This window comes from Orycteropus afer, unplaced genomic scaffold (genome assembly GCF_000298275.1).
Source record: "Orycteropus afer afer isolate SDZICR_OR568_19922 unplaced genomic scaffold, OryAfe1.0 scaffold00012, whole genome shotgun sequence".
NCBI lineage: Eukaryota > Metazoa > Chordata > Mammalia > Tubulidentata > Orycteropodidae > Orycteropus > Orycteropus afer.
The window spans coordinates 21492785-21499813 of NW_006921599.1; positions in this window are offsets into that span (position 1 = coordinate 21492785).

Here is a 7029-nt window from a genome sequence, read left to right on the forward strand (position 1 = left end):
GAAACGGACAAATACAAACAAACTAATCACCGGGAAAAAGAAAAGAAAAAAAAAATTGGTGGAGGACTGGGTAGGGCACCCAGGCTCTGTCTGAGCACACAGACTGTGATGGAGCTCCTGTGGGCCCAGAAGGTAGGTGGGAGTGGGGATGGCCACACCTCCGTTCACCAAGCGGGTGTAGGGTGTCGTAACAAGAAGAATGTCGTACCTCTTTAGTCTTGCAGGCCCCAAGTGTCCTGGGTTGCTGGAAAGCAGAAGCCCCAGGAATCTGCTAGAGTGCTGTCTCTTTAAATATCCAAAATAGTCAAGCCTCTTTTTAAACCTACAAAATGGCAGTGTCCTTTGGACCGGCAAAAGTCCACAGCTCAGCCCACCTTTCTCTTCACGTTCTCCGCTTGTTCCCCAGCCACTGTGCACAGTCCTCCGTGCTGTCCCTGGCTAGGAGGGTGATTTTTAGGTTAATTCTGAAGTCCTACTACCCCAGGAATCTGCGAGAGTGCTGTCTCTTTAAATATCCAAAATAGTCAAGCCGCTTTTTAACCTACAAAATGGCGGCGCCCTCCGGATCAGCAAAAGTCCACAGCTCAGCCCACCTTTCTCTTCACCTTCTCCGTTTGTTCCCCAGCCACTGTGCACAGTCCTCCCTGCAGTCCCTGGCTATCAGGGTGATTTTAGCTGATTTTTAGGTCCTACCACCACTCGGGAATCTTCAAGCCATCTGTCGCTGCCAGATCGCAGCTCTGTATGTCTCCTTTTTTTGGTATTTTCACACAAATTCTTCTGCTAGTTGGGGTTTAGTCCACTTTTGTATCTTTCCCTTCAAGGCTCAGGGGTCCAAGATTATCTTCTGTGTCTGTGTTAATTGGTTTCCCTTTTCTTTTTTGAAGAGGGTCTGTGCAGTCCTTCTGCCTAGTCTGCCATCTTGCCGGAACTGAGAAAATACTTTTCTATTCAACAATTTATACACATTTTATTTTGTGACATTAGTTGCAATCCCGTCAGTGTAACAGTATTCTTCCCCCTTCCTCTATGGATCTCCTGTTTCCATTTGACCTTCTTTCCTGTCCCTTCCTGCCTCATGAGCCTTGTTTTGGGGCAAAGGCTTCCTTTTTGGTCTCTATGGTTGTACTGAGGAGTAGGTTCTTCCCTGGTGTTGTTACACGCTTTGTAGCCCTGTCTGTTGTTTGGCTGAAAGTTGATGCCCAGAAGTGGGTTCAGTTCCGATCCTGAAGAGTGTATAAGGGCCACAGTCTTGGCCCTTGGGTTCTACCAGTCTCTATCAGACTAGAAAGTGTGGTCTTTTTTATTATTTAAATTTTGATCTATTTTTTTTTCTCCCTCTCTGTCCAGGACCTTCTCTTGTGATCCTGATCAGAATGGTTGCTGTTGGTTAGCTGGGTACCATCTAGTTCATCTGGGCTCAGGGTAGTGGAGGCTATGGTTTGTGTGGTCCATGTGGGGGACTAGTCTTGAAATAAAAATTCTGTAGCAGGAGAACCAGATTAATTTTGATCAGTATTTTGTTATACATAATTTAATTGAAAAACAACCCCATTGGTAGAGTTACGTCTATGCAAGTATCCAAAATAATACTGTGATTTTTTACCCCTCCCCTCCCTTTCGAGAAAGGAAAATATGGGGCATAGGCTATTGGCTAGTGTTTGAAAGTAATTGAGTATACATTAACTGCCTTGAGTCGGGTCTGACTCGACGGCACTTAACAACAACAACAACAATAACTGCCTTGAACACTGAAACCTTCATCCCCTTGGGAGTTCAGATTCTTCTGTGTTATACTGTTTGGTATATAGAAATGCCTGAGGACCTCTGATTCTGCAGACGGTAGCTGTAAAATATGAAAAACATATGTCTGCAAACATTTTACAACGCTGTGATGTAGATTCCTCATTTGTCATTATATCCTGAGTGTTTGGACATGCAAGCATCTCTTGTTCATTACAGGGCTTGACATTTGTAGGACTAACTAAGAAGATGCAATTGGTTGTGAATCACTTCTTTCCACATCAGGCTTCTATTTTATAGCACAAAGATTAAGTCCAACAGAGCAGTAGCTCTTCAGAGCATCAGCATTTTTTGCCTCAACTCACTTGCTCATGCAGCATATGTATAATAAAAATAGACCTGTGTACCTCTTTAAAGTGCTTTAAACTTAGACAAATTTATGTTTTATCAAAAGGTTAATCCTGACAAATTATTGTAAATTATTTCTGGAAGGTCTGCTACAGGTGCAGTTGAATTAATCCTACACTATGCACAGCTAGATGTATATTTTAGGAAAGATTTACTGCATTTTGTGTGGTAAAAGTAGAACAAGAAGACCAGGAATACTCACTGAAATCACTGTGGGACCAGGATCTTTGCCCTACTCTGCAGATAAATAATGTTTGCTAAAAGTTAAATTATACTTTTAATATTCCTCATTGCAGTGCTCTACTTTCTAGGGTAATCCTTTTTTTCCCCTTTTTCCTTTTTGTGACTTTTTCCTCCTTTTACATTTTTCATTTTTGTTGGGAAAGTAAAACCCCTGTTCATTTATCTTCCCTGAAAAAGTATTCTTTGTGTTTTCATGACAGGCACTTCTCAGACCTATTTTTTCTGGAAGCAGGAGCTCTTTTTTATTCCAATTCCCAGGTCACCACAGATACAAAGAAAGAATGAAACAAAAGTGGGCCTTGAGAAACGAAGATAAATTAGTGTTTCCAACAACCCCTCTCCCCCAAAAAAAACAACAAAAAGTATTGAGCACTTGCAGAAGACCCTGCTGATAAATAGAAGAGATGAATTAAATAGATGTAACTTACACTGTCAGTGGTGGCTTGTATGTTATTATGATGCTAGAAGCTGTGCCACCAGTATTTCAAATATCAGCAAGTTTACCCATGCTGGGCGTGTTTCAGCAGAGCATCCAGACTTAAGATTAGGAAGAAAGGTCTGACCATTTTAGTTCCAAAAATTAACCAGTGAAAACCATGTGGATCACAACAGAATATTGTCTCATATAGTGCTGGAAGATGGGCTTCCTGCCCAGTCAATTGATTCTGACTCATAGTGACCCAATAGAAGAGCATAGGATTGCCCCATTAGGTTTCCAAGACTGTAAATCTTCATGGACACAGACTGCCACTTCTTTCTCCTGCAGAGAACCTGGTGGGTTCAAACTGTCAACCTTTTGGTTAGCAGCCAAATGCTATAACCACTGAACCAGAGTGCCTTCCTAGTTTGGAAGGCACTCAAATACACATTGGCTGCAACAGTGGACTGGAGTGTACCAATGATAACGATGATGGTGCGGGTCTGGGAAACATTTTATTTTGTTGCACAGGGGGTTGCCTAAGTGGGAGTTGACGCAGTGGCAATTATCAACAGCAACAATAATTTCCCCTGCATTAAAGGAGCTGTTAGACAGGACCTGACAGGATATAATAGCAAATTGTAAGGAGTTCTTTGACCTTTCTTCACTTTCCACAGTGAACCAGTTTCATTTATCCCTCGAGAATTCATTAACACTCATACTTCTTCTCTTCTTGCTTGCACCTCTTCTTTCAAGTATCTAGGAAGCTGGGATTTTCAGTGATTTGAAGTTTCTCTTACAATGTTCTGTGCTAATGATCTACAAATTGTTTGTAGGGTTTGTCAATGAAGTTTGAAGTTCTATGATCACCCTCATCAGCGGGTCAAATTTGATGACTTAGTCATTTCTTATTTTCTGATAGTCTTTATTGGTCTGGCATAGAACAGATGTTGAATAAAAACAGGAAAAATAAGACCGTTGAAGGGGGAAATGTAGGATCAGTCTTTACTTTAAGAAACATCGCCCTCTCCATCAACTGTTCGTTGAATACCTGCTAAACGATCCCAAAAGTTCTGAGGTCAATGGGATGATTTTTTTTTCCAAGCATATTTGCAGAGTTATAAATTCTTGTAAGAAAAAGAAGGTATGAGAATATAAACTCTTAGGTACATTTTGAAAATAAACTTTTTTATTAAGTTTAATATATATAAAGAAAAGAGTACCAATCTTAAGTATACAATTCAATTAATTATCACTAAGTGAACTCTTTAATATTTATAGTTCTCCTTATGCCTTTCCTAATTACTCCATGTTAAGGATTGAATTGTTCCACAAAAAGATATGCTGAAGTCCTAACCTCTGGTACCTGTGAACATGACCTAGTTCAGAAATAGGACCTTTGAAGATGTTATCAGTTAACATGAAGTCACACTGGAGGAGGTGGTCCCTAATCCAGTCAGTGGTGTCCTTGTAAAAGAAAGAAGGGACAAAGGGGAGTACACAGAGGAAAACTGGCTATGTGAAGATACTTCTACAGAAGCTGGAGAGTTGTGATTAAATGAAGTAAAGGAGTTCTTCCAAAACACTTAGGACTTTACGGGTAGAGAGACCTTATGCATCAGTTTAAGTATTGCTAGTACTTATCCCACTACCTGGCTTATAGTAAGAGCTCAACAATGACAGAGTAAGTGAATGAGTAATTTTTAGATAGAAAGCATTAAATAATGCAGAAGAGATGATAGATATAAATAGAGTGACCAATGATTTATCATCCAAATTAGGACACTGCTAAAAGTGAATGTGGATTCTATTAATAAGTCTAAACTTACACTGTCCCAAGAAAACTAGTTTCTCATCTTAGTAATAAGGAACTAAAAGCTGCAGAGAGATCAATCCATTATTTATCACCTTAAGACTTAGAAGAGTTTGGGGGATAGCAGGGAACAGCATTTCAAATGATCAAAACAGATGAAAGATGCTCAACCTCATTTATTGTAGGGGAAATTCAAAATAAAATTACAATGAAGGCTAAAATATAAATATTGATGCTAGCAGATATTAATAAAGCTGTGGTAACAACTAGAACTCTCATACATTACTGATCAAACTCACTGCTGTGGAGTTGAATCTGACTCATAGCGACCCCTCCTTGGGTTTCTGAGGCAGTATCTCTATGGTAGTAGATTGCCCAACCTTCCTTCCGAGGAGTGGCTGGTGGGTTTGAACCACCAGCCTTTGAGTTATCAGTCAGATGCCTTAGGCACTGAGCCAGAGGTGTGAATTTATACGAGCACTTTAGAAAACTGTTGGCAGTATCCATTAAAGCTTTAGTGGTGTAGTGCCTAAGGCATTTATTTCACTGCCAACCAGAAGGCTGGGGGTTCAAACCCACCAGCCACTCCTCGGAAGGAAGATTGGGCAAGCTACTTTCTTAGAGAAACCCAAGGAGGGTTTGCTATGAGTCAAATTGACTGGATGGCAGTGAGTTTGATTTTTTTGGTTTATTAAAGCTTTATATATGCATGCACTGTACTCTCTAAGGGAGCTCTGGTGGCATAGTGCCTAAGGCATTTGGCTGTTAACCAGAAGCCTGATGGTTCAAATCCACCAGCCACTCCTCAGAAGGAAAGTTGGGCAAACCCACCAGCCACTCCTTGGAAGGAAGGTTGGGCAATCTACTTTGATAGTCATATTGCCTCGGAAACCCAAGGAGGGGTCACTATGAGTTGATCTGACTTGACAGCACATAACAACAACATAGTCCATAAGGATCTCTAGTAGCACAGTGCCTAAGGCATCTGACTGCTAACCAGAAGGTTGGTGGTTCAAACCCACCAGCCACTCCGCAGAAGCAAGACTAGGCAATCTACTTCCATAAAGATTTACTGCCTTGGAAACCCAGTGGGGGTCGCTATGAGTTGGAATTGAGTCAATGGCAGTGTTTTTTTTTTTTTTTTCCCCTGGTCCATAAATTCTATCCCACAATAAAAATGCTTACTTGTGTTGAACAAGAAACATATTTAAAAATATCAGAGCTGTACTATTTGTAGTGGTCAAAAACTAGGAACAACCCAAATGTTCACCAACAGTGGAATGGATAAACACAGTGTGTGGTATATTCAAACAATAGAATACTGTACAGAAAGGAGAGTAAAGAAACTATTGCAACACTCAGCAACATGGTTGAATCACACAAACAAAATGTTGCACAAAAGACATCAAACACAATAGAATACACAATTGCATTTATAAAATGTCTAAGAACAGTATAAAACTCCTATCTATGGGATACAAGTCTTGACAATAGTTTCCCTTGGGAAGCATAGGGTAAGTTTTCTGGGGCTGCCATAACAAAGTACCACAAACTGGGTGCCTTACAAGAGCAGGTATTTATAGTCTCACAGTTATGGAGGCTGGAAGTCCAAATCAGTGTGTTGGCTGGGCCATGCTCCCTCTGAAGTTTCTGGGGGAAGAACCTTTCTTGTCCCACCCAGCTTTTTGATAGCATCAATATTTAAATTTTAGCCAATGTCTTAGGCATGTAGTAGAGTTTCATTTTATTTTGAATTTTCCCTACGATAAATGAAGTTGAGCATATTTTCATCCTCATCATTCCCCAAACTCTTGTAAATCTGAAGCAGATAATTGATGGATTGATCTTTCTACAGCTTTTGGTTGCTTACTAAGGAACTAAGGTGAGGAGCTGGTTTTCCTGGGGAGTCTATGTTTAGACTTATTAATAGAATCCACATTCACTCTCAGAAGTATCATAATTTAGACAATAAATTGTATGGTCATTCTTTTTACATCTATCATCTCTTTTGCATTATTTAATGTTTTTCTGTCAAAAAATCACTCATTCACTTATTCTATCATTGCTGAGCTCTTACTATATGCAGGTAGTGGGATAAACACTGGGGATACTGAAAATGATGCATAAGGTCTCTTTACACTTAAAGTTCTTAGTATTGTGGAAGAAACAGTTTATGGAAGAACTACTTTACTTTGTTTAATCACAATTCTAAAATCTACTGAATTTACTCTAAAATCTACTGGAACTGAATTTCTGCAAGAAGAACATCTATGATAATGAAATAATTGGTTATACCGCAATAGCTTATGTTGATGATTTATGGTATATTTTATGTTACTAATAACAGCTTACATTTATATTTGGTCTGAATTACTGAAATAACTTATTATATATTTCCTGTAGC